We start from the raw sequence: 12025 nt of genomic DNA on the forward strand, positions 1-12025 counted from the left end.
TTTCATGATTCTTTATTAGGGATTGTAGAAACTAGTCTTTGTGCTGGACCAATTTATTTTAGTTGCTTTCCCAATTTTGTGTTGTCTTTAACAGACATGACCTTAATACATGCTTTATGCTTAGATATTAGAACCGAAGGGTTTAATATGGCTAGAGAAGCAAAAAATGTTATCCTTACATATAGGATACATTATAAGGTTAACAGCTGAGCTCATCCACCAGCAATCATGGGTATTTCTCGGGATTCTATGCACAAGAGGCGTGCTACTGGAGGCAAGAAGAAGGCATGGAGGAAGAAGCGAAAGTATGAGCTGGGAAGACAACCTGCAAACACGAAGTTGTCCAGTAACAAGACAGTTCGCAGGGTCAGGGTTCGCGGAGGCAATGTGAAGTGGCGTGCGTTGAGACTTGACACTGGAAATTACTCCTGGGGGAGTGAGGCTGTGACCAGAAAGACCCGAATTCTTGATGTTGTATACAATGCATCCAACAATGAGCTGGTCAGGACCCAGACTTTGGTGAAGGGTGCTATTGTTCAAGTGGATGCTGCACCATTCAAGCAGTGGTATCTTCAACATTATGGAGTTGAAATTAGTCGCAAGAAGAAGACAGCTGCAAAGAAGGAAGGAGAGGAAACTGAGACAACTGTGACTGAGGAGGCAAAGAAGAGTAACCATGTCCAGAGGAAACTAGAAAAACGTCAGCAGGACCGTAAGATTGACCAACATATCGAGGAACAATTTGGCGGTGGTCGCCTCTTAGATCGCCTCACGCCCTGTTAGATTGTCCAACTGTGAGTGAGGAGGCACAGAAGGAAGGAGAGGAAACTGAGACAGCTACAATCGCCTCTCGCCCTGGACAGTGTGGGCGATGTGATGGTTATATCTTGGAGGGCAAGGAGCTGGAGTTTTACATGAAGAAACTTTAGAAGAAGAAGGGAAAAGGTGCAAGCACCGCTTGAGTTTTGTAATGATAAACTAAAAAATTTCAGTCCAAATTTATCGATTTATTTTGATGTTGTTCTGAACAAATTTGTCAAGATGCTGTTTCTGCATCACAGTATCAAGTTCGTAGGACGGAGAGCTTTTTTGGTTATCTTTTTTAAAAAAAATTAAAAAAAAAGAAAAAGGATACATTATAAGGTTATGAATTCTATTTTCCCAAGATGTAACGAAATTCCTTACGAATCAGGAAAACATACTACTCTTTTTGTCACTAATTTAGAAAAGAGTAATGTTAAAATTCCCTAGACTATTACTTGGGATCAGGTTAAATTACCTGAAAATTGGCTCCTTGAAGAAGCCATAGAACCGGAAAAACCGGAACCAAGAAAACTTGAAGACATAATAGAACACTCAAATGGTGATGTCGAAATCAGGTTTTCTGATACAAGAGTCGCTCGTCTAAATATGAGACAGCCAAGTAGAGTTTCTACCTCTTCCGTTCCTTTGTCTAGCTTTGAAAAGGAAAACATAAAAGGAACGTGTTTTTCACCTTCAGGAATAAATCATCCTGAATATAAGGTAGAAATTCCTTCTTCTAGTAATACTAGAAGAACCTCTCCTACCCCCTCGTAAATGGGTTATAGCGATTTTTCTATCAATGTCTTAAGTAAAGGTGATAGAGATTTCGATTCCTTTTTTCGAATGAAAGTGATTTAAAAAGAAAATGGTTTTCTCTTAAAAGTGAAAAAAGTCAAAACAAATGGTTTTCTCTTTATAGAAAATTTTTGAGAAAAACTAACGGAGAAAATACTCTCGATTTCTTTGAATTTCTTAGGAAAATGTATGCTCTATAGAAAAGAGATTTTCCCGATTTCAAGGACGAAAGGGTCATCTCTACTCTTGAGACTTCACTCAATGATTTCAAAACTGTTTCTGGAAAAATTATCCATCCCCCAGAAATGAATCTTTCTATTAAAACATTAGAAGGGGAAATTCTTGCCTCTCCTTATAAAGGAAGCTCAGCAAGAAAATTCGAGGATATTGTTTCACAGAACAATTTTACAAATCTTTATCTCAAAACTTTAGGAGACCAGATGAATAGGATTGAAAAGGTATCTCAGAATACCGAAGTTGAAAACTTCTGTTTAAACTTCGGTCCCAAAAGGGATAGCAAGGTTTTATTCAAACCTATGCCTTCTGATAAGTTGGACATAAATTTATGTCCCAACGTCTCCTCTGAAATGATTGGAGAGATTGCAAAAAGGTTAAATAACCTAAAAATTAATGATTGCGCTCCTCTTAATAAAGGAGAAAAATCATGTGAATCGGAAGAGTCCGATGACTCATAAAATTCTGATCAAAGTTTGGGTGAACTCGAAAAACAATTCGAAAAAATGAGGATTGAGGATGATCCCTTAGAGGTCAATAAATTGTCTTCTTCCTATAAAAAGAAGATGGTTTATAATATCCCTGCAAAGCCCTATTATCATAGGCCTACTCCGGTAGATCTCCAATTAGAGCAGTTTAGTGAATATAATGCTTGCTCTTATGATGGGAAATCCATTAATGAATGGAATATTGATGGTCTTTCTGAATACCAAATACAAGCTGTCATAAATTATATGACAATGTATGCCTCGGCCCATAGGGTCAATGGCACTGCAGATCCTGTTATTGCAAGAGCCATAATTCAAGGCTTCACTGGCCAGCTTAAAGGTTGGTGGGATTTTTGCTTTAACGAAGAAGTAAAAAATCAAATCCTTAATGCTGTTAAGACAGAAAACAGGGACAATGTTATTACACAAGTCCCAGACAGTGTTAATACGCTATTATATATGATAGCAAAACACTTTATCGGAGAAGCATCATTGCATCTTGATAAAACTCAAGAGCAATTGATGAACCTTAGATGCCACAATTTATCTCAATATAAGTGGTATAAGGATGTCTTTCTCTCTAAAGTCTTTACTAGAGAAGATTGTTACCAACAATTTTCGAAAGAGAAGTTCTTATCAGGACTACCCCATTTCTTTGCTGAAAAGGTCCGTAATAGGATAAAGCAAAAAAACAATAGAGAAATTCCATACCATTTGTACACATATGGAGACCATTCTTCAGAAATTATTTCTGAAGGAATCCTCTCTCTCATCCCTTAGCCTTTCTTGAACGCTTGCTCCAACGGTCGGTGGAGGTCTCCCCGTCGGACTAGACGACCGGAACCACCCAGCCTTTTGCGGGGAGCTGGACGTCGACCATGGATGATTCGGCTGCCGATGAGAGTGATGCAACGAGGGCCTTGTTCCAATCCGCCGGCGATACCATTACAAGTGCGAAGGCGAGCTAAAAAGAGGCCCGTCGAAGTGTAGGAGACCGGCTGAAAATGAGGAAGTCCACTCCGAGGCCGACAACGAAAGGTAACGGGAGGAAAAGATACAATGCGTCTCCCTCCCCGACGACAAAACCGGAATTCAAGAAGGCTTTTGCCGAGGACGACGCCGGGGAGGAGATCCGTACAAGCGGCCTCAAGAAAAACCTTATTGAGGAGCTTGACATGGCGGCGGGAAGCGCGGAAAGACAAGGAAGAGAAGGTAGCCATGGCCGGTCAAAGGAGAAGGTACCGGAAGAAGTGATACCGATTTGCATAGAGAGTGTTGTCTTCTCCGAACTCCCAAAGGACGGAATTGGTGGTGAGGAAAGGCCTCTCGAGGTAAGTAAAACAGAATCCTGAGCGTTGGAACTACCCGAACAGCTGGAATCTTTGAATTCCGACTCCACATTGGCTTCGGTGGCGGCGCAACCCTCAGCCGGCGACGATATGACCGTTGCTATGGTGGCTGACAAGATGGTACACTCTAGGGAGCTAGCTTTCTTGATTGGAGTGGAAACAAGACAAACAAAAGGTACTATGGTCAACTTTCCGGATATGGCAATAAAGACAAGTTTCATTGGTGAAAGGCAATTGGTCTCATTCCCAAACCTTGACTCACGTGATTGCTGCATGGAAGAGTCACATGTGCAGCCAAAACAATCCCTTTTGCAACTAGCTAATCTCGATTCCGCCGAGGCCTTGGACTGGATTTCTTCACAACCCCTCCAACAAGTCGACGCTGACAACAGGCATGGTTCGGGTGGGCCTCAAGCAATTATTGGAGTCGAGTCTCATAACGCCGAACTAACCGCGGAGCAGGCTAGGAACCTTGGCCCGAACCAGGAGTATCTCGAGCACTTCCCCCCTCTCGAAAAGGGCCGAACCAAAAAACTTTGTATCTCGTTTGAAACAGGGGAGGCTTCACCATGGAAGGGAAGGCCAAACCACGGGCAAAGCTCGGTCGGTGGGGTTCAGCACGAGGTCCTGAACCCGGTGGAAAAGGCGCCTTGGGGGGAGCCTCATCCGACTAGAAAAGGCCCACATCTCAATCCGAGTAAGGACCGAGGGCCGCAACCACAACCGACGATGGCGGATATCCTTCGCAACTAACCGGACCCGAAAGGCCATCACATATTTGAGCCGGAGAAAATAAAAAACATGGGGTTCGCTTCGTCGAGCAATGGCGTCCCGACGATCTATTTTTCCGGAAGTGAGACACAACAATTGGCCGACACGTTGGGATTTGCTATTGTAGGTAAGTTTTCACATTCCATTCCGGCTTCAAGCCAAATTCATAAAGCCTTAGACAATATGAAGTTTGTTAGAGGTTGGAATTGGAAATATATTAACGCAAAGCATGTGCTAATACAACTAGATGATCTTAATGACTATGCGAGGTTGCTTAATGGTCCGAAGGATACCCCGGTGTGGTACGTGGATAGACACCTAATGCGAGTCTTTAAGTGGACTCCGAACTTCGACGTTTATTGCGAGTCACCGATAGCAGCCATATGGTGTAACCTTATTGGCCTTCCTATCCATCTCTATGATCATTCGGCCTTGTTTGCGATTGGAAAACTCTTAGGAAACCCGATCCAAATTGATCGTGCAACAGCTAATAAAATGGGACAAGATACCTGCGTTTTGTTTGGAGTGTCGGCACGTGGGCCATTCGGCCGTAACATGTTATGCCTCGGGTAAGAATGAGAAGCCTCCAAAGCGGAACTACAACATCCCGATGGCGAGGAGGAACTCGGAGACAAATCACAATACGGCTGGAAAATCGCTTCACCATAATGGAAACAAGGTAATCACGGAATGGCATCGTCCGGAAAAGGAGGAGGCAAGTATACAGCCCATTCCCACGGCCCTGGTTTCGGTAGTTCAAGAGGTCCCATCTTACTCAGACACATGCATTCCGGATGTTCTTGAGCCGAGACAATGGGGGGAGAGAGGTCCTCATAATGGGGCCGGTGGATCGAGTAATAAGGGGAATAGGTGTTGGCAACCTCGTGGACGCTCCGCACGCAAGGCCTCAAGCGGACCTTCATCTCCAATCAAACGAGGCACCCCGGCTAGGGGTCAAGAGGAGGATGGATCGATGGCATCCGAGGGGGACCTAGGAAACTTCATGAGCATTAATCAATACCATGCACACTCATGGAGAAAGAAGCCTATGAAACGGATCACCCCGAGGAAGATGAGGTGATTGGAATGGAAATTGTGGTGCAATCTATCCTGAACACGGGGGAGGATGTAACCTCTTGCCTCGGCGAGAATTCAAGGCACAAAAATGATCGGAAGATGGATGTAACAGGGCGGTCTTCATCCCGCTCGGGTAAGTCATCATCCAATTAATTATGTCTTGTAACCTTTTGTTTTGGAATGTGCGGGGTTGTGAAAACCTCGGCCCGCAACGTTATCAAAAGACTAATTGTTGTTCATAATATTTTCTTCATGGCAATAATGGAACCTCTCACCGCGCCAAACCCGGAGTTGTATTCAAAGCTTTTCGGACTCAACTTCAAAGGCGCTAACACGTCGGGGAAAATTTGGATCTTTACTAGAGAGGGAGTTCACTTTGATGTTATTGATGACTCCGAGCAAGCTCTCCACGATATTCTTCGCTTGGAGGCATGCAGCCAACCTGTGGCGGTCACGGCTATCTATGCTAAGTGTACTCGCGCGGAAAGATATCCACTCTGGGACAAATTGCGGGATCTTGCGGACAACTTGGAGAGTCGGTCGTGGATTATTGGAGGGGACTTAAACACCATTCTTAACCCACGAGATAGGTCCGGGAGCGAGTCTAATAGGCAAGCAGAGATGTTGGACTTTGCGGAATCAATCGAAGATTGTAGACTGGTCGATGTGGGCTTTGACGGTGCACCTTTCACTTGGGCAAAGAACAACCTATTTGAGAGGCTTGACAGAGTTTTTATAAATGAGCAGTGGACTAGCGTTTTCGAGGCAACAAGAATCACGAACCTGCCTCGCGTCGCCTCGGATCATGGTCTTATCCTGGTTCGATGCAAAACAGAGGTGACAGGGGAGCAAGGTAGGAACTTCCGATTCCAGAACATGTGGTTGAGACACGAGAGGTTTCGAGGAGTCGTGGAATCCAGTTGGAGCCAACCCACCAAGGCCGGAGGACTACTTAATTTGCAAATCAAGCTCGCAAGGCTTAAGAAAGTCCTTAAAGAGTGGAATAGAGCGACTTTTGGAAACCTCCAATCTAACCTTAAAGAGGCTGAGGCAGTTATCGTAGAGGCCCAGCAAGCCTTCAAAGCAGATGCATCCCCGACCAATAGATGCTGAGCAAATAAGGCTATTGCGGACTACATCCTCTTACTAAAAATGGAGGAGGATTTTTGGAGACAGAGGGCAGCGGTACGGTGGATCAAGGAGGGGGACAGAAATACGAAGTTCTATCAAAGTTGGGTCAAACAAAAGAGAGCTCGTCTTTGAATCCATGGCATACTAGCGGGAGACCGAACCATTACTGACGAAAGAGAGATCAAGGACTCGGTGTCTAACTTCTTTCAAGAGTTACTTGCACCATCGGCTCTCCCTCTGGCCGATCCAGATTTGAACTTGATTCGGCGACACCCACAGGCCTCGGACTTGGAGAGCCTCACTACTTCCCCCAATGAAGAGGAGATCAAATGGGCAGTATGGAGCATTTCGGCTGATAGCACACCGGGCCCCGACGGATTCACCGCGTCCTTCTATCATAGTTGTTGGGATATCATTGGTCGGGATGTGGGGGATGCGGTAATACAATTTTTAACGGGGCTTTTCTCCCACGGAGCATCACCCGCGACAATGATTGTTCTAATACCAAAGAAGGATAACCCGACATCTTGGTCGGACTATCGACCAATTAGTCTTTGCAAAGTTTCAAACAAGATCATCACAAAATTCCTTGCCTCAAGGCTGGCTCCCGTCCTCCCTAAGGTAATATCCCTGAACCAAAGTGGTTTTATTAAAGGGAGGCTTCTAAACGACAACGTCATCTTAGCCCAAGAAATGTTTCACGAGTTATATAGAAGGAGGCCCGCGTCAAACGTTGCAATCAAGATTGATATGGCAAAGGCTTATGATCGGGTACAATGGCCTTTCTTGATCCAAGTCATGCGCCGTATGGGATTCCCAGAGACATTTCTTAGTCTCATTGGAAGATGCATTGGATATTGTTGGTTCTCGGTGTTAATCAATGGAGCACCGGCTTGTTTCTTCAAATCCACTCATGGCTTGCGGCAAGGGGATCCTATCTCTCCTTCATTATTCATTATTGCAGCGGAATATCTATCAAGGGCGTTGGATGAGCTTATTTTGGGAAAGATGGAAATGACCTTCAAGTCTAACGCGCATGCTCCGAGGTTAGTCATTTGGCCTACGCTGATGATATTGTTATCTTTACGCAAGCGGCCAAGGAATCCATCCAACGGGTTAGAGCTTGTTTAGACGAATATTCGGCCGTCTCCGGGCAGAAGATCAATCTATCAAAGAGCAATTTTTACATTACCAAGACTAACGGTGACAGTGTGGGCACGGTGGAAACGGAGGGTGGTTTTACTAGAGGTACATTCCTCTTCCTCTATCTTGGCGTACCTATTTATAAAGGTGCCAAAAGGACCGACATGTTTCTCTTCCTCCGAGAGAAAATTTCAAGAAGAATTTCGGGGTGGGCACACAGACACCTATCATTTGGGGGCAGGTTGACCTTGATCAAGAGTACCCTCGAGGCCATCCCAATACATGTGTTCCAAGCGATCGAACCAGCAAAAGGAGCCCTTAAGCTCTTGGAGCAACAACTGGCAAGATTCTTCTGGGGCACTGTGGAGGGCAAACGACGTACACACTGGATTGCTTGGGAACAGATTTGCCTCCCCACTACGGAAGGAGGCCTAGGGATTAGGAAATTTGAGGATGTCCTGAAGGCCTTCAACGTCAAATTGTGGTGGCGCTTTAGAGAGCAAAACTTCTTATGGGCCTCGCACATGTATAGCAAATACTGTGCCTCAAAATCACCGTTGGCTCGACTGAACTCGGGTAGGAGCAGCCCGACGTGGCGACGACTCGCGGCCGCTTGGCCCCTGGCCCAGCCAAACATCCGTTGGATCATTGGTGATGGACGAGCCCTGTTTTGGGACAACATTTGGCTCGGGGATAGACCAATCAGAGATCTGTGCTTAGACACAAGGGGTGACCCCACGACAAGGGTTGCGGATTTTTGGATGAATGGACAGTGGGATGGGGCTAAGGTTGGCACCATATGCAACCAAACGGGTATGCCGCCTCACATGGCTGAGGCCATCATGAGCATCCCTATCCTCCCTGACAGCCCCGATGTCCCGAGGTGGACTTTGTCTCGAGGAGGAAATTTCTCTCTGTCCTCGGCATGGGACTCTAACAGAGCTAGGCGGCCCCGTATCCCGGCTCTTGGAGACATATGGCACGGTGGCATCTTAACAACTATCTCGGTTTTCATGTGGAGACTTATTTCGAATAGAATACCGGTTGACGTAAAACTACAATGGAGGAACATCTCCTTGGCATCTAAATGCTAATGTTGTCCTAGGCAGCCGGGGTTGGAATCCATTCAACACCTTTTTATTAATGGACAAGGGACGAGCATGGTTTGGAGACTTTTTGATGAATGGTTTGATGGTGCGAGCCATCCCCTTCGGCCATCGGACTCCATTCCATCTAGACTCGAATCTTGGGCTAAGAGAATCAACCGGTCCACACAGGACCACATGGCTCGGACCCTTCCTTGCATCATCCTTTGGTATTTGTGGGCGGAGAGGAACAACAGCCGACATAATGGGGTTTGCTTCAGGGCTTATAACGTGGTACGGCAAGTCAGGCTATATGTCCAGAAACTGGTGGAAAGTGGACGAGCACGGGCGAAGCACTTCAAGGATGTCCATTTTGAGGGGTTAACACTCCCCCCCCTCGGCCGAAGGAACCAACAAGAAGGGCCGTGGCTATCAAATGGCAACCCCCGGATGCTCCATGGCTCAAGTTAAACGTCATGGGCAGATACGATGTGTAACATCCCAAACTTTTGTGACCCTTTTGATACGTTATTGGAATTTTAGAAACGTTTGCTTCTATGTGATTTAAGTGACCTTACGTGGAATGAATTATCGTGTTTAATGTGATTGATGAGCTGGAGTTTTATACTTTTCCAATGAAGGGAAATAATTAATAAGATCATGCGTTTATTTCTTTCTCGAGTCGATTCATTGAAATATACGGCCTTCCTAATTATTGAAATAGTACTTCTTTTTGTGGATTTATTTAATTGTTTTGGGACTTTAATCCAAATTAAATCCAAACTAATGACCCCTAAATTGTACTACATGAAATTCGAACTCCATTTTATTTTTCCTTGGGAGTTTCGAAAATCTCCAATAGGAGATTGGATTATTTTCCTTTGATTTAATTGGTGCTATATTGACTTCCATCCTTTGAATTTAATCCAATTAAATCATGTGATAATTTATTTCTTCACCCAGAATAAATAGAGAGTTTGGATATTTCCTTGACTATTTAGCCTAGCAATTTTCTGCCCTCTCCAATAAATTTTGGAGAGTATTTTATTTGTTTCCTAATTTGTGGAATCCCTCTTTATTCAAATAAATTCCTATGCCAATTTAATTGGGGATGTGAATATTTTTCTACTACTTCCCTTCCATGTCACACGCCCCATACTATTATTTTCCTTGTGGGAATTTAATTGATTGTTACCTATTTTATGGGAGTCTTTTTCCATAAAAGAAATTACCAAATTTAAATCCTATTCTATTTAATTGGGGATTTAAATAATTTCCTTGTGCAAAGTCCTTGAAATTTTGGCCCCCACCATAATTTTCCTACTTGGAAATTTAATTTAATTGTTTCCTTGTATTCATTATTTTTATTTCCCAAATTGTGCATTTATTTCTCTCCAAGTAAGTATCAAATAATCCCTTATTAATTTGCAGCCATAATTTTCGAAAATTAGGCTCTTTATAATTGTGGGATTTTTATTCATTGGCCTATATTTTAATTCCCCACAATTTATTTATTTAATTCATTCATGGACTTAAACCTAGCAAATAAATACAAAGTTATCAAACCCTAGCCCCCATTCCCCAAAATTTTCGTCCACTTCACTCTCTCCCTCTCCCACACGGTTCTTCATCTCTCCCACTCTCCCCATCTCCAAAAATCCTCCATCCAACCCTTGTTCTTGCAATCCGTTGAAGTTATCTTCGAGAACCTCCGACGAATCGCTCCATTCTACGTTTCTACCGATTCGTTTTGTCAAAGGAAGGTATATTCGCACACTTTTCCTCCTCCTTCTCTTTTGAACCATGTTTTGAGGTCCTACATGCATGTAGAGAGTGTAGGTTTGATAGATCGCAAGTTTTAACGGGAGGGAAATTGTGTGTTCGTAAGAACTTGTTTGATTTTTTCATTGTTGGTTGAAATCATGGGTGTTGGATCGAAAAATTTGTGATTGATATGTGTTTGTATGCAAATATGTGAATGAGGAACGTGTGAGCATGAATGTGTGTTCTCGAGCATGAAGAATCGGTGTTTTGTTGTGGATGTTTTAAAAACCCTATTTTTGAACTTGAACCAGAAATCTGTGATGCACGACCAGTGACTTATGATCTGTGTTCGACCCATCAAACGAACGAATTTTGCTACGAAATTTATACTGAGTAAACTTCAAGGTGTTTTCTGTGTCTCGTGTGAATTTCAGCCTGTTTTAATCAAAAATTGAATTTTAAATAAATTTTTGAAGTTGACTGCGCAAATCTGCCAGAAACGTGAGTTCTCGCCATGAATGTTTCGTTTTCTGTTTGACTGACAAAATGACCTCCGATTGATGTGATTCTTGAACTATATGAAAATTTGAAGTGTCTTCTGAGTCGTGTTAATTTTCAGCCTTTTTGGGCATCGTATGAATTTATGGTGAATTTTTCAAATGAACTGCGCAATACTGTCAGAAATTGTATGTTCCGACCAGAGAGTTCAATATGTGATATGACTGACTAAATGACGTGATTTCGATATGAAAATTTTCATGGATGAACTTGAATGTGTCCTCTGTATCGTGACCAAAATTTAGGCATGTTTTGAGGTCAGATGAATTTAAAGTGATTTTTACAAAACGGTCGCGCAATTCTGGCCAGTTTTCTGCCTTGATTAAATGACACTTATTTCTTCAAGTTTAAAAGTATTGTATGATGCATGTATGTCCAAGGAATGTGCCTAAATGTTGAAATCACCTTGTGATAAGTTGAAATGTGTTACGTGTGTTTTACACCTTTGAGATGTATGTTGGGTTTGGGAAATTGAGGAAAACGATAGGACATGCATAGTAAATAATGTTGTGTGAGGCTGACTTGTTTGTCGTTGACAGGGTGTTGGGTACTCGTGAACTCGAGGATCGAGAGTTGCTAAGTTGGGTTGTGATTTGCTAAGAGAACGAGGTTGGGCTTTCTTTTCAAACCTCTTTACTTTTCCAAAAAATATTATGTGGAGATATAAGGGTGGTTTAACTGTTATGTCATGCCATGGACTGTTTTGTTATGAGATTGTGTGCCTGATGCCTAGTTCGTATGAGTTTACTCCGTTAGGCTATATGGCTGTTTTGTGAAACGAATTCGGGTCCGAGTAGGGCCGTAAACCCTATCGGGCTGTGTACAG

General features: G+C 43.4%; 1 pseudogene; it reads left to right on the forward strand.

Annotated features, from left to right (window-relative positions):
- The first annotated feature begins 217 nt into the window (after positions 1-217).
- On the forward strand, positions 218-962 carry LOC121754528 (annotated as a pseudogene).
- Positions 963-12025: the final 11063 nt, after the last annotated feature.

The sequence above is a fragment of the Salvia splendens genome, chromosome 11, assembly GCF_004379255.2.
Source record: "Salvia splendens isolate huo1 chromosome 11, SspV2, whole genome shotgun sequence".
Classification (NCBI taxonomy): domain Eukaryota; kingdom Viridiplantae; phylum Streptophyta; class Magnoliopsida; order Lamiales; family Lamiaceae; genus Salvia; species Salvia splendens.